This window comes from Rissa tridactyla, chromosome 3 (assembly GCF_028500815.1).
Source record: "Rissa tridactyla isolate bRisTri1 chromosome 3, bRisTri1.patW.cur.20221130, whole genome shotgun sequence".
NCBI classification, from domain to species: Eukaryota; Metazoa; Chordata; class Aves; order Charadriiformes; family Laridae; genus Rissa; species Rissa tridactyla.
Window position 1 is genome coordinate 45,644,218 of NC_071468.1, and position 23,111 is coordinate 45,667,328.

General features: G+C 40.3%; 1 long non-coding RNA gene across 2 annotated transcripts in view; it reads left to right on the top strand.

Moving 5' to 3' along the window:
- The first annotated feature begins 1,715 nt into the window (after positions 1-1,715).
- The window catches only part of LOC128907653 (uncharacterized), a 93,699-nt gene continuing 72,303 nt past the window's right edge, over positions 1,716-23,111 (top strand). For both annotated transcript variants that reach the window (XR_008465684.1, XR_008465685.1), the window contains exon 1: positions 1,716-1,907. This is a non-coding gene — a long non-coding RNA (uncharacterized LOC128907653). The remainder of the gene's footprint in view (positions 1,908-23,111) is intronic.

Genomic DNA, 23,111 nt, shown 5'->3' on the forward strand with positions numbered 1-23,111 from the left:
ATTTTTGTGTGGTGCACAGGCAGGAGTCTGGGGGAGGCAATGCCCTGCCACCAAGGCATGTTGATCCCTGCCTGGCTGTAAACCCCAAAATGGTTGCCCAGAAATACTGAGCTATGCCAGGGATACATCCTGGTTGTTGCTTGCTGCAGCTAGAATGGTTCTGTACAGGTTCAGCACCTCTTTGGCTGGCTTTCACTTTCAGTAATTTCCCAAGGATTTAAAGGTATTTTATTGTTTTCACAAAGATAATTAGTATCCTTTTCAGCCAGATGAAATCTGTAGATCAGCAGGTAGAGTGTACATCACAATAAACAGATTTCCATAAATTAAACAAAATGTTTTTCATTCATACGTCACGTATGGCCACTCTTCCTTGTATTGTTTTATATTCTTAGCAAGATGAAGAGCAACCCTCTATTTACTGATTCTGCATCTTTAAATATACAATACTTTCAGGTCAGCTAGGAGCAGGGTCTGTGTAGAACAGTGCATCATCTGAAAGTGTGATGGATGCAGTCAGCTATTACACTGCATAATAAGAGTACCTTGTACCACTGCGCTTCTGGCTTCTGAGGAAGGCAAGAGTCTCTTTCAGTTTCCAGTTGCACTCCAGTTAAGGGTCAGCACTCTTGTGAGGTAGAAATTATAATCGCTTTCAGAAGAAGGAATTGCAACAAAGAGATGTTAAGAGCTGGGGTTAATAAAGTATGCATTTGGTCCCTCGGGTGGCATGCAGAACTAGAGCTGATGCCTAGGATCCCAAGACAGTACAGAGGGAAAGGAAGGTATTTCACAGAGGTGATCGGAACTAGTATAGCTTGCCAGTAGGAAACATGGGGGAGGATGCTTAGAAACACTCCCTACCTCTAAATCTGGTACAATGTTTCAGGATGGTAGAGGAGTATTTCTTTTTAGCTGGGATTTGTAAACCAGAATGTTTTACAGCTGCTCTATAATTGCAGGTGAAGCACTTCTGCTTTATGTAATAGGCTACCATTTAGTCAGGTAGTAGGAAACATATCCTCTTCAACTACAGCCTAAGTTAAGGGAGTTGAAATCCATATTGTCCATTATAACCAGATTCCCAGGCTGTTCCTATTAAGGCTGAGACATGGCACAGCCACAAATTCAAGCTGATTGGGCCAGATGGAGCACAGTTAAGATGTTAATGTAGAGGAGGGAAGGTCTACTTTCTGCCCTCGACAGCATTGTACAGTCACTGGATATATTACACATGATCAATTCACTGGGTATACTACATATGATCAGTACACTTGTGTTTTATGTAAAATTTGGGGAGTCATCCAAAGCAAAATTTAAATGTTACTTATGAGGAGACCAGGGGCTGTTTGTATCATAGTTTAGAACATCTGTACCTTTCTTTGGCTTAATTACTTCGCTGGATCTGGCCAGAGGTCATTTCAGAGAGGAGATCATAACTCCGAATTCTTGTTTGCCTACTTTCTGCTTTCACCAATGACCACATTTAGTTAATTTATCTTTCTCTTAAACATAATGACTTTTATTCCTCATTTCACATAAGTAGTGTGGAATGTGTTTCATGCTTAAATACTTAATTAAAAAAACTTGACAACTCTGGCATGCCTCTTGGGGGTTAGGGAAGTAGAGAGGTAACAAAGACAGCTTCCAATGTCATCTAAAATGAAAACTGCATTTTCAGAGTTTACATTCCAGTGCTTTGGTTTGTGTTTTTTTTCAGGAGCAATGAAGTTGTGATGTTAACTTATGGTTTCCTGTGGGTGTTTGTCAGGCATCTTTAAAGAAAGAGCCACAGAGAAGAACTGCATATTTACTAGACTATTAACACAAGAACAACGTGTTATAACTGGCTACTTCACCCTTGCCCTGAACTTCCTGTGCAGAGCTTACTGTGATTGATTTTACAGGTAGGTTTTTTATATAATATTAAACGGTTTCAGTCTATTGGCTGGTCGCCCAGGCAGGCCACATGAAAAGACCCAGACAATGTTGTTTTGTTCAACGTAAGAGTTTTACTAGGTTTTAAAAATCAACCTTTCATTTTCAGAAGTGCATGTGGAGAATTTTAGAGCTATCGCTATTGTTTGACAGAACCCTTGATTTCTGGTAGCATAGTCTAAGATCCATTTCATCCTGTTTTCAGATACAAGACTCTGACAGTTATTTCACTGTGTGGCCAAGACCTTGGTCTTGCAAACTACTGTATTAGTTAAGCAGTTGCAGCATCAGGGTTTAAATTAGTTAGCATTCCACTTTGATTTCCATTGTAATTTGTACCATAAAGTGTTCTTTCCTTCTGAATGCTCTGTCTAGGTTGAAGTCATTTAAATGCAACAAAACCAGGAAGTAGTTATGCCAGTTATGCTTTTGTAGAGTTTTGCTGTTAAGACGACCTTGTATTTGCTAAGTGAATCGGAAGTTTTATGTGTATTTCCTCGAAGATTCATTATTTAGGTTTGTTCCTTTTTTTTTTATTCTATAATCTGATGACTGCATAGAACATGCAGGTTGTTCAAGAAGCATGAGCTGCAGCATGCAAGTTGTCTTCTCTGTAGCTGTATGCTGTAACCAGTAGTCTTTGGAGTCAGCCTGCATGCTGGATTTTTTGCATTCTTGGCTTGAGATGGTTAGCTGAAATTAATAGAAACAGCCCATACCCTATCAGTGTAGGTAGCTCTAAAAGAAAATAGACGACATGGGATTTACTCCTTTTAGGATGAGGAGAGAAAAACCCAGCTTTTCCTCTTCCAATATGGTTAGCGTAATTAGTAGTCATTTATTCCTAAAAGTTTGCCAACTAAAAATATTTTCCTGTCCAACTACCTAGACTCTGGTTTTGCTAGGTGAGGGTCAGTTAAATTCAGCTCATACTGAATTGAACTGTATGGGTGGGCAAGGCAAAGAAAGAAGTATTTACAGAAGTCTGCTGCCTGGAAAAGACCCCCTCTGGAGTACTAGGGCAGGTTGTGATTCCAAGTGACCTTGGAAGGTGCTGCCAGTCATTGTTGCAAACTGTTAGCTAAGCCTAGGGAAGCCTGCATTTATTGCTGGATGTTCACTAAAAAACACTTGGCTAGAGTCCTAGACCTTTATGTTGAATGGGGTAAAATTAATTAACTGCAAGTTTCCAGACCAGTGGCTAAGAAAAGAGGTCATTTATGATATTTATGGTATTCCCTAGAGTAGAAGCTGGAAGGAATGAGAGTGTAATCTACCATTTCTGACCTGCAACCTCAATTGGGCAGTAGTTTACATTTCAGCACTCTGCCTCAAGGAAGGCTCCACACGTTGTTACAGTTTTAGCCCTTGGTTTATCTGGTGTTAGGTTTGTGGGTTTTTTTCCCCTCATGGGAGAGAGAATGGTTAGTTTGAAACCCTTTTCTTGCTATCCAAAAGATCTTGTCTTTTTGATTCATAGTACCTCAAATTTGTACAGCATTTTGCTTACGTCAGGGTAGGGAAGTACACTTTGTTTTTTAAGAGATTTAATTTTAGAGAGTTCCTTATTTTGTCCTTGTTCTCACTTGCAGAGAGTGCTCCTGCTCACACATAGTGGGCCTAACTGTATCCCACTGACCATCTAATGATATTAGTGATGGTATTTCTGGCTTGACTTTGTTTTGCCTGTGGAGTTATCATGGTGTCAGCAGGTGTGTGAGAATAACCCTTGAGCATCTACAGCCTGCCTTTAAAGTCTTTGATCTTAAACTTTCCAGGGAGATAAACCATTAGCTACATGCAGGGCCTCCTCTACATGAAAACTGTGGTACTCCCTCTATCAGTGATTTACCTATGGATCTTTTGTCTGTGTTTCATGCAATAGAAATCCTTTATGTTCCATCAATGGTTGTGTTCCCCAGAAGAGAAGAAATTCCTGAAAGTATTTCCTGAAAACAGACGTAAGAAATAAATGATATCAAATGTTATAAATATTCTCTCTGTGGAAGTTGGAGAATATTTATGAAATTGAATTTACTATTTGTAGACAGAGACCAATCAGCCTTCAAAGAATGCAGTCTTCTGACTCTACCAGCATAGCATGCTGAACCTCCTGCGCAATTGATTGCAGCCAGTTTGGCAGAGAAGAAAAAGGAAAAAATCTAATAAATTGCTATACATTTTTTTCAAACATATGTCTGGATATATGAGGAAGAACCTTTTAATGGTCTGAGGGAAATTATGCAGCATAAACAGAATCCTTATTAGGCAGGAGAGAAGCCACATAGAGCTCAACCCATAGCATAAATCCATAGGAAACCATGTTTCAGTGTTCCTATTCCTGATGAAACAGCTTTCTTGTTTGCTCTTTTCAGTAATCTTCCCCCTCCTACTTATTCAAAAAGAAAATAGTGTCCTTGAAACTGCATGACATTTTATATGGTATTCTTATATTTTTAGTAGAAATAGCAGGAAGCATTCACTCTCAAAAAAAATCCAGCTTGGTTTGTTATGGGATGATAAAAATAAATTTACTATGTTAAATCTGTTATTTTGACATAGATACTCACCTGCAAATTGCAAATTTCAACTGAATTCTGCTGTGTGCTAGATGTCAATGGAATAGCCTGTAATTGAGGAAGAACTTCATTGCAATGGAGAATAAATGTGATGGGATTCCTAAATTTTTGAATTGCTGTTTTTTAAATTGTAACAATTTTGTGAAGAAAATGTCACTCTTATGATTGTTGTTTTACATAGGCAGGAATGTAAGTGAATTTCTATACTACTTTGAGTGACAGTTGGCAGAGTGCTTCGTACAAGCTGCTATACTGGAACAAGAGCATCGAGCAGTAATTCCTGTAAGACAGTTCAATCAGAGAAACCACAGGATGAAGTGAATACAAAAATCCCAGGGAAGTGAAGCAAATTATCTCCCACTGGGGCCTAATCTCCTTAAATGCAGTAAAAAAAAAATATCCAAAGTTATCAATCAGGTGTGAATAGTTAAGAGAATACAAAGAAAAGCTAAGCCAGTCTGACAAGCTGTAGGTATATATGTATTTAGAAGAATGTAGTTTTCAGATTTATTTTCCTCAGAGATGCTCCTTTTTTGATTAACAGCTTTTATGCATAAAGGATGCAATGGTAAACCCTGCAGTATACTGGTGGACAGGTGTAAAGATGCTCGAGGAAGGTCCTTATGTTTCTTTGGCATCCACACAGAAGAGGGCAAATATGGAGTGACCGTGTAGGTTGTTTGGAGTTGCTGAATCTGGTGGCTTCAGAGAGGAAAGGCTGCTCCTGCTCCTTGTTCCCCCATTAAACTAGTAGTGAGACTGAGCACGTGTCCCAGTAGACACACACCCACACACAGTGTACGTATGTACATACAAAATGATTTGCCATGCAGATCAACACCAACAGAAAACACAGCATAAACAGTAGCAATGGATTCATCCTGTTCCCCTCTCTGGCTGATCAGAGTGAAAGCCCTTTAACAGAAAATATACATACCTATATATCTATATGCGCATACATACAATATGGAGCTATCCAGGAGCTGGCCTTAGATCCTCAGTCTATCCAATAGCTGTCTCCTGGATTTCCTACTCTTCCCAGCTGCTGGTATCTGCTTGTACACGCCTCTGAGGCTTGGTGTTACTCAGACTCTCTTATGTATGCACTCATACTCGTGCATGCAGAGACAGACACATGGATCCTCCAGGAACTGGCCACAGACATTCAGTCTATCCAGTAGCTGGCCCTGGATCTTCTTGTCTGCAGTTGCATTGTGCACAGATATATACATGCAAACAAGTCTCTCAGTTGACACCCAGACTTCACAGTCTCTCCAGCAGCTGGCTTGGACCACTGGATCCTTCCAGTAGCTCACTTTCAGCCCCTTTGGTGTTTCTAGTATCTGGCCCAGACTTGTGGCTGCTTTGATACCCAGTTCCCAAGCCCCTTTATCTTACTTGCACAGTAATCCAGCTTCAGCTAATGGTCATATACTGACATGTGCACCCACAAAATATACACACACTCTGGTCTCTGAGGTTGCTGGCGTCCCAGACACACAGGTCACTATGACCTGTGCTCCTTATTTCAGTTGCTGGCAATTAGACCTCCATATGCTCTGACCTCTCCTATTGCTTGCACCCTAGACATGGTGGTCCTTGTGTCTCATGGTACCCTCTGCAGTTGCTGGCACTTAGACCCCTTACTCTCTCCAGTCTCCCCAGTTGCTCCTATGACCTGTGGTCTGACTCCAGTTGCTGGCACTTAGACCTTAGACACACAATGGCACACAGAATAGAGGGTCCCCTCACCTAAGAAAATACTTTAAAATGGAGCTTAATAAGAAGACAGGACAGGCTGTGCTGATCAGGTGCAGAGCATGGAGGGGTAAGAGTGAGGACTAGCAACCTGTTTACATAAAACTGTTCCCTTCTATCCCTCTATTTTTCCATGCTTCCTCCCCAAACCACCTTCATCCCTCCTTTTCCCCACCTTGATTCATCCCCTGAACATCCTGTAAGTCTGGTAAGGTGTTCTGGAGAGGTCTTCCACTGACTCATCTTGAGGGGTTCCACACTCTGGCTGTGGGCTGATCCCCCTCCTGTGACGGCTCTGGAGAAGCTGAGACAAGTATCTCTGATGAGATTATTGGGGTTCCCCTGCCTGCCACCATGCCTCAGTGTTCCTTTGTGTGTGTGGAGACAAGCCTTTAATCATAACTGAACAGATGAGGTGAGCAGACAAGCTTTTTTCCTGCCCTCACAAAGCATTTCAGGAGGTGATACAATCTATCCCTCCTCTTGCTAGGTAAAATTACTTGAATCTTTCGTAAATGAGCAAAAGAATCTAATGTCCTACCCCACTGGCTGGATCTGCAGATAGTACAATTCTTCACTGCCTAAACCAAGCCTGGTTTGCTGGGACTCTGCATATTTACAATGAATGGCATTGTTTTACCCCACATCTGTCATTTTATTGCTAGCTGTTCTGTATTGTGAAGTACTTCTGTAGCTCTTGCCATTCAGCTTTTGTTTTTTTTCTATCCTGAATAATTTCGCATCAGCAGCAAGCCTTGTCACTTTACTGTCCTCTCTTCTCTATACAATTGGACATCTAGTGATGAACTTAATCATCATGAAAAATGTCCATTTACCCCTACATTTTCTGTCTTGTATTTTATGCAATTATTTACCCATAATAAGATTATTCCATGGCAGTTTGTCTCTCCAAAATCCTTAGGCAAGTGGCCTTTTCAAAGGCCTTTTGGAAACCCAAACGGCCTTTGTCGTTCGGATTATTTATGTCCATGTGCCCCAACAAAATCCAGGAGATGTGTGAAACATGACTGGTTTCTTGCCAGGACCAGGCACCACATTCTTGTATTAAGTCTCCAGACATGGGCACGTCAATAGGTTGATTCTTGCTGGTGATAAGGAAAAGCAAATTATACACCTGGCCCCTCAGCTTCAAGAATTTAATTTCTTAGACACTTAGTGTCCCATTTGTTTTTTAACTTAGTTATTGGTTTCAAAAGTTATTAAGTCTGAAGAAATGGGAGAGACAGCATAACTACAAAATCTAATTTCCATAAAACAGGAAGTTTGCGATTTTGCCAGCCTTACTCACACTAGTGATACCTTGAAATTATTTCAGTTAGATTTTATTATCCAGTAAGATACTAATCAGCATAAATGAAGTTGGCAGAAGGATCCATAAATTGTTTTCTTGTTCTTTTGTATATTCAGTTTGGTTTAAAGCTTTTGATCCCTCAGGGTCAGCAGAGACCATTATGCACATCTACTCGTATCTGTGTTTTAATAAATGCCATGAAATATTACCCACTTGTTCTGTGTGAAGCCTAATACATGATATTTCTTTAAGGGTTTATCTTTTAGAAAGCAATCCAAATGGGATGCTGAGGAATCTACCAGCACATTTCAATAAAATATTCCAGTAGTTAATTACCTTAATTTAAAATTCGCATTTTTCTTCCTGTTCAGATTTTTCTAGCTTTCTTTTTCAGCCAGTGAATCTTGTTATGTCTTTGTCTGTTTAATTAAAGAAACTGGATGCTGTTCTACTAATCTGATAGAATGTGTGCTTACATTTGTGTCAATATCAAAGAAATGCCTGTCCGTTTCTCTTGTTACATCTTCCCCCTCACCCTAGTTGTTAGTTTAAGGCAGATCCTATACCCCTGCTCTTGTTATAAGAACAAACACATTTTCCCAAGAAAATCCAGTCGCTGGTAGTTACTTTTCTATTCTTTCTTTTTCTACCAAGAAAAGAACAAAGGAAAGAAATTCTGCTTGCTAAATAAATTCCTCTTAGTGCCACCTGTGGTTTTGCCCAGCCACAATGAGGAAATTCACAGAGAGTAAACAAACAGTCTCTCCTGCGCTAAAATCTATACAAACTCTGGCATGGCTGTCAATCATTTCTTGCCTGATGTGGAAAACAAAACCCTATTTCAGCATTAGCAGTTAATGGTATTGAAACTGCTGAATAGCCAATTCAGCTCAATATTACCGGGGAAAAAAAAAGTAATTTGAGCAATCAGATGGATGAAATGCATTTTTAAAATGATAAAACCATCTTCATAGTTACCATTTGCTTTAGTTACTATTTTTTATCATGTTTTCTAGCTTAGCTGCATTTGTCATGTTACTGGTAATGTAGTTATGTTTAATTTCTCCTATAAACCCTTGTAGAGGGCTGTGTATAATTCTGTTTCTGTCGTTAGAAATTCTGATTCATGAGTTTAGATTGTTGTTGTGAAGTCTTAGTTGCTAGGAACAGTGGCTTGCTTCCTTGCCAGGAATTGAGGATTTGTTTTCTTCCCAGAAGAAAAAGCTGTTATTTACTTATTCGTAAAACGTGCTTTGTCGGCATGATGGATACTTGGATCCATTTGTAGTTTAGGTGTTTTTCAAGTAAAAATCCTTTGTGAGTGAAGCAAGTGGATCAACACCAAGTGGGCAGAAATATCATAGCAAGGCAATACATTCTACATTTAAAATTTCGTAAAGGATGGGTCCCTGCCTTATGACCTTGTGTCAGAGGTTGGCCATCATCCTGCAAGCGCTTAGGTTTGTATTCAGTCTTGCCACCGTTAGTTGTTGTAATAGGTCCTTGGACCAGCAATATCATGGCCTGTTCCTAGGGGTGGTGGAAGGCTCCTTCCTTCCAACTTCATTGGAAATACCTGCCTCTGCACTGGGAAACTTCTCCCCATTTAGTATTATTCCTATTCCATAGGGGAAAAGTCTAAATCTGTGTTAACCTGGAATTAAGTTTAATTGTTGGAAAGTACATTTTGGAAAGTAATGTCAAAAGATTACCTGAGCAGTCTGGTGTCAAAAGGAGAGCTGACTCCTCTGACTTGTTAAGCTAATGGGAGATAATGTGACAAAAGTCCTTTTTTAATTAGGGAAACCATGAAAGGAAGAAAACGTGGGGCTGCGGGGGAAGAGTTAAGGCTCAGGAAGATGCTCTCTTTTCCCTTAGTCATAAGTCTCCTGACCCACGCTCTTAATGGTTATATTATTTACCGGGGTTGTGCAGTAGACTAGTGCTGTGCTGAAAGAATAGCAAGAATGGTTCTGTCTGTGTTCTTGTCCTGAGTTCCTAACCTGAGGGCAGGGCATTTATAGGTAAGTAGGTATGTTGGTTGGTTGGATGGTTGCTTGGTTGATTGGATGGAAGGATGTAGCTCTGGGTAGCTTGGTTGTGGCTTTGCTTCCCCCTTTTTGGGTGCAAGTGGAACACTTTCCCCTCTTGGAACTGAGTTAAAGGAGCTCAGATTGGCTTTGGGCTTTTTGGCTCCTCCTTATTCTACCATGGAGTTGGTTGCCCTGTGACAAAATGAGGAATTTAGTCTCTGCTTTATGCACTGTCAGGACCCTGGCCTCAGCCCATATCCATTCCCACAAAGCATCACTGCACCCTGGCAAGTGCAAAATTACCCCAGCCTTTATTACAATGTTGCAGTCAATACCATTTTTATGTTCTCTTTCTTATGTTGCAGGAGTCTTGAGTTTGCTCATGTTATCTCGGATGGACAGTCATGTTCTTTTCCACATTTATGGGAAAAAAACAACTTATGTAAGTAAGGATGATGGGACTAAGTCAGAAAGAAATTGAATTAAAGAGGGTAGTTGGCCCTAGTGAGAATTATCCTAATGCATTTAAAATATAAATGTTATTCTATAAATGCTTTTCTTCATGTTATTTGATTTAAAAACCTTCTTGTTTTACATTGGGTACAGTTAAAAAGCCAGTAATTACCATATATTATATCTAACATAACTATTTAAAGTTTTGGAAACAGCTGTCAGGCTCAGCTGGCTGGTTGCTAATGTTTTAGAGAGCAGCCTGTATGAGTATACATTGAGAGAATCTATGTGACAGCCAGAAAGTCCAATGGAGATTTAAAAGCAAAAGTTCGATGACTAAGACCATGATCCATTTTGGAAGTTTCTCTGTTAATCTCGGTGTCCTGACCAGAATGTGGTTTTGCTTATTTATGTTCTGTTTCTTTCGAATTCCCTACTATGTTTTGTATTTGACTGTTGTAGCACTTGGCACTGCCTGTCCTAATCCATTTTGCTTGTGATGTAGCAATCCGCATAGCACAACATTTTCCTCCAGAGGTGTAAACAGCATTTCACTGTGTAAGTTGGCAGAAGGGAAGACAGTTATTCCCATGATACGCGTACAGCCCATAAATGAATCCTTCTGGATGAAAGATGCTCTGTAAGTTTAAGATCATTATCAAGACTGTTATACAAGCCTGAATGCTGCTTGGAGAGTCTTAAATACACTTCTGACACTCTTTCCTTGCTGCTAGTGCTAGTTCTTTGGTGCTTTTCCTGCTCTTCTTTAATCCTATTGTTTTGGGGTTTTACTTAAAGAGAATAGGCTGAGAATCCTGGCTCCCACAGCTAACCATTATTCAGCACAAGCTGGTCCCAGAGCCTTTCCAGTAGGTGCTATTAGCTCTTATATAACCTGCATCAATCAAAGCCGCATGCAAAGAATATACCTCTATTTAAAGTACTTTACTTCTTAAGTCTGGCATATAATTCCTCAAGGGATGGAATGATATTCAGACATCATGCCTAGTGAACAATGATACTAAATGTCCTCTGACAATACCAGCCACCGATGTCTCAAATTATGATGATCAGCAGTAAGCCAAGTTCTGGCATATATCTAAGTCTTATGGGAAGCGCTAATACTGCACAGGCACACACATGCACATACATCCTGCATGTTGTCTCGCTACTAACTTGCTATGTTGTCTCTTGACTCCTATTTGCCCTCTTTAATTTTTATTGCTGTTTTTTTTGTTGCTTCCTGCCTCATAACTAAAGCTGCTGGAAACTCATTCCTTCCTGGCGAACGGAATCAAAACAAAAGCTGGGCTTCACCTCAGATTCACACTGCCTGCTTCAAGGGCTGGAACCTGTGGGTGATTGCAATTACATCCTGTCAGTGTGAGAGACAGCAGGCTTGCTGCTGCCCCTGTCCTTGCAAGTCTGAGCCCCTGTGTCCTCCAAATAGCCTGATATGCTGCTGACCTTGGAAGGGAAGGGGTTCTTTATGGCAGAAGTGTGCTCTCTCCCCTTCTCACTTGCACTGGTTCAGATCTTGTAGTTTCAGAAAGACCCACTGATCTCAATAAATGAAATGGTCTTCAGGTCCTGTTGTCATCCATGATTTCTGCATCCATGATTTTCTTCCAAAGTTTTCCTCAGAACTCTAGCTGGAGGCAAAACCTGATAGTCGGATAATTGTGGATATTTGGGCCTTAACATTGCATGTTGTTTTGGCTTTTCTTTTAAGTGTTATTAATTATAAAATCCTTTGTACTTTAAATGTCTTTCCTTCAAAGTCCTATATGCAATTTACACAGATTAGTGTACTTGGTGTGAGCCTGCTCTAGTGGAACAGGTAGAAAGTTGATACTACGGTTTTACAGATAGCAAGAGAATAGCATAGTCACACAGCCTGGGACATGTACTGACTTTTAGTCATGTGCTTTTAACTGTAGGGCTAATAGCAGTGACTCTATGATCTCTTAGGAAAGAGATGTCATGCTTAACTTGTCTCTTGCCTTTATCTTGTGTACTCAGTTTCAAAAAGCAAAATTTCAATGGTTTTCAATGGTCTTGTGGTGTTTTGTTGTAATTGTCACAGATCTCAGTTTTCTCTGTTGTTATATGGTTCTTAAGTAGGCTGCTTCTATTATGTATTTCATACCCCAAGAAAAGACTGCATGTCCAAAAGCTTATTCAAGTTTTTCAAAAAGCTATACTTGTTGGTCTAATAAAAGAGTTACATTGACCTACAAGCTTTGTCTTGTCCTTAGCTGTAGAATTCTTTACTTATTCTGTGTTCCCTGAATGCTGAATAGGGAGTTTCAAACTGGGCCATAAAGTTTTTATTAAATGCACAACAACGAAAGACATGATAGTAGTCAGAATCTGGCGACTGGTTTTAAGTTTCAGACTTAAGTTTTGTTGAAAGGCCAAGGTAGGGCAGTTTTTCTGGTGATAAATAGAACATCTTTTTGTCCAGTTTCATCTCCAGTTACAGTAATTTTGGACCTCACACAGTAGTAAAGTTGGAAAAAAAAGGAAAGATAAGAAAAACAAAATATAAAGTAAATAGCGTTCTTGTTCCTGCAGACTGTAAGCTGGTGATAATGGATGAACCTTCAGAGATTTAAAATTCAGTCCAAATGAGCATCCAACACTTCAGATATTGTTATCAGATACATATATGAACCACTCAAATCTAGGGAGATATCTTACATAGGTTTACCATCCTTTGCTGTTAAACTGAAATAGTGTGAGGGCAACTTTCTTCATTATATCTCACCATTTTTTGTATCAAAAGAGAAATGGGGAGTGAACTGTCTGAACTCTGGGAGGTTTCTTTAATATACTGGGCTGCATTTCAGTTTAGAGAGACTGAGAAAAGATAGAGATTTCCTGTTTATTGAAGTTAATTTGTCTTTTTCCACTAAATACATTGGCTTGGACAAAAATCTATAATTTAAATACCTGACTGTGTTTATATATGCATGTATATAGTGCTTCTGTCAAATATACATTATTTATACACACATCTATGTTATAAAAGAATGCTCAGAGACACAATAACAGGCATTTCCAGTATACTTATTTCCACTTGTGCATAAAGATCAGCCAAATGTTAGCATTACAACCATTTTGCAGCCATTTGCATATTATGAATTATTTCTTCTCACTTCAATGTGTCTCACATTGGAGAATAACATTCCATTTTAAATTTAACTAGTTCCATTTAATTCCAAGTCCTTGTTAGAATGTAGCTTAAACAATGACCGCATCTTATGAAAATACACAAGAAACTAACATCTGCTGCACTATGTTGGCAAACACCAGGGCTAATGAATGGTTGTCAGTATCAAAACAGATGTCTGTTTACAGTTAAAAAAACATTCTTTACCAGTTTAAGTTAATTCCTAATTTAACTTTTGCTTGCAGTGTGTGGCTCAAATTGAAATTGCTTTGCTATGATGATGCATGATGGAAATGTTGGTAGATTGAAAGGCTTCTGTTCCCCTTAAGAAGTCTGATTTAAATGTGACATCTAAGTTGCCTCATGGAATCCATAAGGACAGTTTGATTTGATGAAGATTATCTTGTCAGTAGGAGAAAACTCTCATAATTTGCTGAATATAATCATCTGCCTAGGAGTATTACAGTTCAGAATGCTGGAGAGTTTTGCTGAGGTGGAAAATGAATGTTTAAGGGAAAGAACACAAATAGTCGTATCATACAATCAAGTGAAATAAAATTGAAATGACTTCAGTGCTCTCCATACATCATATTCTTAGCAAGCGTCAGCCTGAGATCTTGCATCCTCTTGCATCTATCCCACTTCCTAGTCTTAAAATACAGGCGCCTCTCAAAACGATGAACAAACTCTTCCATTTTTCTCTCCTCACTGAAGAGGCATTAAATTCAGTTCCTTCTTCCTCTTGGGATAACAAGTTCCTTTAAACCTTTTTTGGTTATTGAGGTCAGTGTTAGGAAAGTTCCTTTTCTAACGGAGAGTTTTATTTTTTCAGCCAAGACATTCAGTGTACAGACTGTGTGGTCTGCAGGTCAGGACTGAGCCAGCAATGTAGATTCTAGATGATTTCCCTGAATTTATAGAATTTTTTAACCTTGTGACAGTGTCTGTAGCCTGTCAAGTTTCATAGCTGCATGTCCACTTTCATGCAGACGTGTGCATTAGACAATACATTTTGACATTTTTTCACAATGGTGGCATTAATATTTGCATAGCGTCATCATGACATACATTCTTTTTTCTCCATCACTTTTTTTCCAAAGCAGACAGCATTTAGAGAAGATTAATTGATTTTTGAGAATGAGTCAGCAGATTACATGTTGTCTTTTATCTTTATCATACACAGAAAATTAGTATTACAGTGTGTCAGTAATTCATGATGACGTATAAATTGGAGAGAATACAGCACAGACCACAGAGTGGTGAACAGTGCTCATTATTCAGTTTAGATTTATGGACATCAAGAAGAATTAAAAAGAAATCTTTAGGTGTTATTGAGGATTTTGCTGTTTTGTTAGCATAATCCCTAAGTATTGCACATACTTAAACAATTAAAGAGGTTAAAAATAGTGCACAAGCTCAATGCCACTTAATGTAAACAGTCTTTCACCCCTTGCACTGTAAAAAGTTACTGGATTGCTGTATTTTCCTTACTGGAAAGTGCAATCTTTAATTTTGTAGCTGAAATTTGTTGTAGGTACTGTTTGTCTTACTGTTTGTTGTAGGTATTGACTTCTCATCATAAAGGATTCTCAGTAAGATGCTGAACCCAGGCACATGCAATAAAACCCATGGGAGGAAGTTTTTCCAGATGGTTTTCAGTCTCCACAAAGTAGCTTTCCTGAACTATTTACCACTTCAAAACTATGGGTTTGGGTTTTTTTAATCCTCTGATCTTAGTCTCTATCAAGTGTGATGCACTGATTATCTTGTAGGAGCCGCTGAACTCTGACTTCTTATTCCTTTGATGCTTCTTGTGTTCGATTGCTTCTTTACTACGTCTCCCAGTCAACAGCAGGAGAAGGGCAAGGGAGAGGGTACAAGTGGAGAGAACTTCCTGTGCTTAGAAATGAACAAAGCCATGAATTATCACTTATTCCACAATTACAGTTTATGGTGCCCTGGGATGTATGTGGAATCCCGGAAGAATTGTGGTGTGTGAAAAGTTGGTTTCTTTGACTTCTTTCTGTCTTTGCAGTGATGCACTCTGAAACGAAAACAACCACGCAAACTATTTTTGGTGTCAGTTTTCCCTTTCAGCCTAGTTTCTGTTCCTTAATCTTCCACTGGAGTAGGTCTTCAGGGGCTCTGGTCTATAAAAATACTTAAACACTTCTGTTCATGTAAGTTTTCTTACTTTCACACAGAGTCAGATTAAAAATCGCTTCCTTCTCTTATGCCTGGTAATAGCCTATGCACTTTACAGCCTCAATAAAGCCAAAAATAAGAGGCAGAATGTGGCCTCCAGAGTGAAACTGAGCAGAAAGTTTGGCTCACTGTGTTCTGACAGGATGGCAGAACATCCTTGTCTATTCCCTACTTTTTATTCACGTAGAATGTATATTTTGTCCTGTGAGATAGAGGGACAGATTTAGGCAGACAGAGCACCTACAAGATTGTATCCCAACTTCTGTCCCTCCTTGCCATTACCAATCTGATACAATGGGCACTTAGGGTCATGCAGTAGTAGGCATCTGAACTGTTGTGCTGCCTCCTGCTCTACACCGAAGCTGCATCAGTAAATGAATACTGGAGTGAACAGGAAAATTGGAAAGCAATGAGTCACCAGCAGCTACAGTGTTGGTCTGATTCTGAAGGAACCTGAGAACAGAGTGGCTGAATTGCTAACAAAATGTCTAGAACTGCCTAGAAAAGAGAATGTTGTCCTTGACACTGGAGAAGAATTCTTTAAGAGGCAGGTAAGGGAAATAATTATCTGGAGAAAACCAGACTTCAGAAAAATAATCATAGAATCATAGAATATGTTGGGTTAGAAGGGACCTTTAAAGGTCATCTAGTCCAACCCCCCTGCAGTAAGCAGGGACATCTTCAACCAGATCAGGTTGCTAAGAGCCTCATCCAGCCTGGCCTTGAATGGCTCCAGGGATGGGGCCTCCATCACCTCTCTGGGAAACCTGTTCCAGTGTCTCACCACCTTCATTGTAAAGAACTTCTTCCTAATGTCTAATCTAAATGTACCCTGCTCTAGTTTAAAACCATTGCCCCTTGTCCTATGGCTACATGCCCTTGCAAACAGCCCCTCCCCAGCTTTCTTGTAGGCCCCCTTCAGGTACTGGAAGGCTGCTATAAGGTCTCCCTGGAGCCTTCTCTTCTCCAGGCTGAACAACCCCAACTCTCTCAGCCTGTCTTCATAGGAGAGGTGCAACAGCCCTCTGATCATCTTTGTGGCCCTTCTTTGGACCTATTCCAACAGGTCCATGTCCTTCTTGTGCTGAGGGCTCCAGAGCTGGACACAGTACTCCAGGTGGGGTCTCATGAGAGCAGAGTAGAGGGGGAGAATCACCTCTCTGGATCTGCTGGCCATGGTTCTTTTGATGCAGCCCAGGATGCGATTGGCCTTCTGGCCTGCAAGCACACATTGTTGGCTCATGTCCAGCTTTTCATCCACAAGTAACCCCAAGTCATTTTCCTCTTGAAACATTCAAATTGAGGAGAATGCAAATCAGTGAAACTTTTTGTTAAGGATAATCAGTCTATTTCAATCTACTCCTCCAGTTGTCTTCATGCATCACAGAACATAGTTTGAAAAAGAGAACTGGTGTCAAGATACACTTAAAATAATGTCAGACAGACAATAAATTCTGTACACCTGTTCATATTTTCCTATCATAAAAACAGACAGATTGTAGAAGACCAACTTCGACTTTCCTGTGGAACTTTTTGCTAAAAGGATTTGCTAAGTGTACCTTAAAACAAACAAACAAACAAAACTCAACAACAAAACCACAACAGAAATAGTAACAATGCTCTTTTTTATAAGCTCATGTGATTTTGAAAAGTCTGTACTTGTAGAAAAGCTACTTCAGGACGTATTCCATAATAAAGATGATTGATAGTAATTTTTCTCGTCTCCTCTCCTCTTTCCTAGATATCTTATGGTCCTAGTAAATACCAGAGAATGCATAGCTCCAAAACATTAGCTCTTTGTAATTAAAATTAGCTGTGAATTTTGTGTGCTAATGCAAGTTGTAGCCACCAAATATCACTTTTGGCAGTGTCCTCCATCAAAGGAAGAACTGTGAGGCTGGAGTTTTTTCTTTAAAAAAAATAAATCCAAACAAGCTATGAGGGGTGAATGGAGGAACAGCCTTTTGTACTGTGTTTGGTATCTTAGTGGAACTGTGGCATGTCTGCATCAATAGAAACACTGATTTCCTTTATGCTGCTGGCCATGTTTTGTTCAGGAAAGGTACAAATCTTGCTTGCAGTTTTTTGAGGCTAAGAAAATACTCATGCCTCATCTCGAGGATTAGTTTTTGTCTGTAGCAAGAAGAAAATACAAGGCCATTGCATGGAAGTTTGCAGATGAGAAAAATGGGTGGAATGAAAAAAATGAGCAAGGTAGGTCATTTAAGAAGAGCAACTGGTGTTACATTATGAACTGGATGCATTTATGCATGACAAATGAAAGGCTGCATGTTTTGGAAGCAAAAAGATGTAGATCCCACTTACACAGTGGCAGCTGTGTCTTGAGAAAGAAAGCTTCAGAAAGGACGGGGAAGGGCCAGGGGTTGAAGTGTAATTGGTTGAACAGGTACTCCTGGTTTTACGCTGAGGCTGAGTAGCTAGCACAGTCCTTGGCAGTGTAGCAGAGGGAATCCAGAGCAGGGATGGAGAAGCATGTTCTGCCGTTATGCAGCATTAGTGCGCCTGTTGCTGGGCCTCCTTGTCCTATGCTGATGTTAATACACTTAGTAAAGGAGAGAAGAGAGAAAGGTGGTGTAGAAAACTCATTAGGTCTCCCAGAATAAAAGGTAAGCTCTCAAATTCACCCATTCAGGTGACTTGAGGTGACTTAATCACTCTCAATACACACAGGAAGGTTTGTAGGGCAGTTTTAATGAGCTCTAATAGGGGAATTGGACCAACTCATATTGAAAATAGAGTGCCAAATTTTCTAATGGGATGGTAATTAGCTCCCGGGACATAGCACTCACGATGGATTTTCCATCACTTCCAAGACCTTAAATCTGATTGTACACTTCTCCATACAATTAGTTTTGACTGCAGCTTATTAAAGTGACTTGGGAATTGTTGGTGAGGGTGTCTGCTCTGGCTGGATGAGTGTTTTCTGTTTTAAACTTGTAGTTGATGTACAGTCCTGGTCTGCATAAAGTTCCAAGGTTCAATTTTCCTGAAAGTATAAACCACCTTTATAATTGCAGATCACTGTAATCTGTGTTGGCAGGAATGGAAACGCTCTCCGTCATTGTGGTTTTTCTCTGAGGCAGCACTAGTTTTTTCAGGGCATCCTGTTTACCCATGTCCTCACTGGATCGCTTTACTCCTTGTCAGAGTTATCTCTACTACTTTTATGAGTGACTATAGTAGCATAAATCTTTTAATATTGTGGTTTCTGGACTAACTTGCTGGTTGTTCATCACAGCAAGGTTTTTGTTTGTTTGGGTGTTATAAAACTGGTATCTTTTCCAGTCAGTTTGGTTTGGAGGAAATTGTGGTAAAGTCCCCAACACCAGGAAATACATTAGCTCTCAAAGCTTCCCCAGGCTGCCCAGAATCACACAAGAGTGGTGCAATTAAAAAGAAAAGAAAAGAAAAAAAGGTCACCTTTTCCCTTTGAACATTTTGAATAAGTGCGCTTGGAGAAAGGGTCTCAGGGAGACTCTTGCCTTTCTTTTTAGTTCAGTCCCATTCAGTGTCGTGCTTAGTTCACATTTTAATCATGTTTCAGGACTGAAGCAATCACGCAGGAGTGGAGGAAATCATCCATTCACCTTCATGGGTATAGTGATATATATTGTAGTTTCTAAGTTACCTGCATCTCTGAGTTCCCAGTGGTCCTGGCTGCAACCTAAGGAGGGTGTCTCCCTGGCTGGATAGCCCTGCTGTTCCCTCTCCACTGTGCAACCCCTGGCTGAGCTTCTCTGTAGTTCTCAGAGGGCGCATCTCTGCAATTGTAATGGAGTCTGGCATGGCGATGCCAAAGCTATAAGTGACCTGAGTTGGTATTATCTGCTCTGTTCTTGTCCATGTGCAGATTATAGCTCTGGAAGGGAGAAACGGCACAATCTCTGTTTCTGTAATAAGGCTCTAAGTTGCAGAAAGGTATTTTGCAGTGTTGACGTGCTTGCACTGCATCTGGATACAGAGCTTGTGAGGTCTCTGCTCTCTCTCCGGCATCTGTGCCCTCTGCTCCTAGCATGCGTTGTGGACGCTGTGTGCCCTGACTACCTTGAGAGGCCTTATTTTGTCATAGAAACCACAAGTTAAAGCAACAGTATTGCTCATGACCTGTCCGGACTTATAAATCAGAACAAAAACATTTAGGACTAACTCCCCCTTCTTTTAAGCATCCATAGCTTAACAGTGAATCCCCTGTCTTTCACCAGAGCTCTTCAAAGGCCGACACCACAGAGCACTGCGAACAGCAGCTGTGCTGGTTGTGGGTTCATTCCTGTTAATAGAGACTGACTGTCCTCAAACCAGTAGGTGTTACTGACAGAGGCCTATGAATCTAGTAAAAATATTTCACACTTGTTCTTATGAGGTGAGGATGTGAAACTTCAAAAGACTTGTTATCTTCCTTATTTTGGTATAGAGGATTTACATTAACTGGTTCTCACTGTCTTAAGTCTGTGAAGGAAGTGGATTTTTATCTTGCTTTTCTAGCTCTGTAGACAAAAAGTTCTTGGCTATACATACAGCTGTCAGAAAGTTCATGCAATACTTTTTGAGTTTTCCACCATTCTGAGGTATCTGTCACGCTGTCACACAGTAAGTATTGATTTATTGTATTGTACTATACAGACCTGCCAATCCCTTAAATACTGGCTATTTAGTGTTCAATTTTTATTACACTAGCAAGCTTTTGAAGAACAGGGTGAGGTAGACTACAAGGAAATTTTTCCTGCCCCTTCAGCCAGGGAAGGAACTGTTTAAGTAAAAGAAAAGATGGGTGCCTGTAGACAGCAAGGAAAAAGTCAGACAAACAACAGAAATTTCAAGTCCTGATCGGTTAATTGAGAAATAACAATTCAATGCTGCTGTAAAAGTCTAGTGGTTTCAGGGGTGGTGGTGGGGTGTTTTGTTTTTTGAGTCTGTGAGCTGGTTTGCCAGTTCTGGCTCCTTGCTATCTCAGCAGCCACAAAACACAACCACAAATCCCACTGACAGTGTGCCTGTAGAAAAAGCTACAGTGAGTTTTCTCATCTGGGAACACGTGTTCTGTGTCATGCTGTTTTCTCGAAATGAATTTTGAAAATGTTTCTCGTGCTGCATACCTTTATCGTATACTTCCTCCCTTTCCTCTTCATTCAAGAGGAAGTTCAGTGAAGGGAACTCTGTAGGATTTTTTTACATCTCTCTCAGTGCAGTGCAAAGGGGTACAAGAGCATCTTCTACCACTCAATGAAGCTGCAAAAATGAACACAGCTGTCTTGTCTCCTTACAGCATTTTTTTAAGTCAAGAAGGTTTTTGAGATCATGCCTGCTGGCCCCATGAACAACTTTTGAGATGGACCAACAGGTTCAGGCAGATTGGCAGGAGGGGATTGATCTCAGAGGTGTTAATAATCCTACAAGCTTCAGGAGGAAGCCAAGGAAGAGGGGGGAGAGAGCCCTTATTAGTGTCTCCACAAGACAGATCTGTGTTGTTTTAGACACCAGAGAGTACACACAGGAGAAAAACAGTATAAGGCCCTAATGGCAAAAGATTATATAAGCAGCTCTACCATCCTATTAATTATCAGTAAATCCAACCACAAAGAACAGCTCATAGTAAAATAGGTTTGATTAGCTTTGCTGCCCATGGAACTGCTTGTTTATATTGAGACAAGTGCAGTAATTTCCTTTAATGGAGGTTCTGAGAATGAGGAAAAGCATTTCTGTTCATTTGGGGACTACAGGACACATCTGATGTTTTGATTTTTCATCTCACGTACTCAGAAGATGTGGAGATGCTCCTCTGTTCCTGTGCTCTGATGGGACCATCCAATTTTCCATTCTGGGTGCCCTCATTAACAGGGATTTGCCAGCTTGACAGACTGGTGAGCTCAATAGGACAGCAGAGAACTGTGAAGCAACACCCAATACTATGTACTGAAATCTTTGCCTGCAAGGAGTCTGACTGACCAGATATTTACTATTTAGTATTTAATATTAATATGAATATTTACTTTAAAAATACTGTACATCCATTTACCTAAAGCAGTAGTGCAACTGTGGAATGACACACCTGGTAGAAGAAGGAACTTTGTACTGTTTAAAACTTGGGTAGCACAGGCCCTCCCAAAGACTCCCAGGGAATGGCAAAAGGAGGAGGGAGGGGGGAAACACAGAAGAGGGGAGGCTGGGATAATGGCATAACCTTGCGCCCTCCCTTTTTGCTGATCCTACTGGCAGGTTGTCTCCAGGCTTCAAGCTGAGATCAGGAGACCCAGCAAGAGTGCTTATGTGGAAGCCCCTGCTCTGTGTCCTCAGTGGCACAGTGATGATCCAGCGACCATAAACTGAGGTCTGGTTCCAAAAGGAGCCCCTTGGATTTTTCTTTTGTGATTGAACTGCAATTGCAGCAGTTAAGACTTTCCCATGGTTGGAGCACTAGGAACGTCTCACTTTCCCATGTGCCTTCCTTGGTGACCATTAACATGTGAGATCGCCCGACCTCCTTTCCCTCAGACATCACACTCTTGGTAGTCTTCTTCCCCTACCCAGTGGCCTATTTTGTTTTGTTTATCAGCATCTGTGTCAAATTTTGTTTAAATTTTCCAAGGCATTGAAAAGATATACAGAGGACAGACAGATACACATAGAAAGCCTGATTCAAAATGTAAACTAGATGGCTTTTGAAACTGGCAGTGGATAGCGCAAACTTCCCTTGTGTCAACAGTTAAAAAATAAAACAAACAACAAAGATAGGGAAATAACCATAAAACATTTCTTCAGAACCGCGTGGTTTAGTCGTAGGCAGTACTCTCAGTACACAGTTGTTGAGACCAGTGTATTTTTTTTTGCCCGGTTTTTCTCGTCATTGTTTGATGTGTTATCTGTCTGGGACAGCACCGTACTCTTACTTCAGCTCGTAGCATCGACATAATGGAGCTCCTCCCAGAGGTGCTGCTCTCTGGAGCAGGTTGTGTGGTATTGTGCAGTGTTCGCCTTCCTTGTTTTTAACAAACTTCATTATATCTCTACTCTGGACTTCTGCTGCAGCTGTTTCAAATTGCCACAAGGATAAATCAAGGGTAGTTGAATAATGGGTATTTGGTGTGGCTTCTCGCAGGAAGTGATGGCCGCTTTCAGTATCTGAAGGGGGACAGAAAAAAAGCTCAAACCACTGGAAGGACAATAGGTGTGCTTTGGATTCTAATATATTATCCAAATAGTGCTATTTTAGTGCTAGATGGGAAACAATTTGGAAGTGTTAGCTCAAATGTCCAAACGACCAAAAGTTGCTCCACAGCCTCACACCCTCATAGACAATTTCTTCCTTCAGTCTCTCTGCTTAGGAATAGAAGCTCTTGCCAGGGTTATCACCATTAGCCAGAGGTGTGGAGGCTGTTCAGATTGTACCTGTTGAGTAAGAAGGGACTGTCAGCTTCCTTAAACTCTCACAAAATTAACTTCTTTTTAATGGAAAGAAAATAATACAGTGAACTTTTTAGTTTGATTACTCACCAAAACCAGTGGCATGTTTGGTATCTATAGACAACTTCTGGTGAAAATCCCGGAAATCAGAATCTCATTAGAAGAACCTTATTAATAACTTATTAGCATAAGTTTGAGGAAGAAAAATGTGAATACTTTTTCTCTAAGAGCTGACTCAG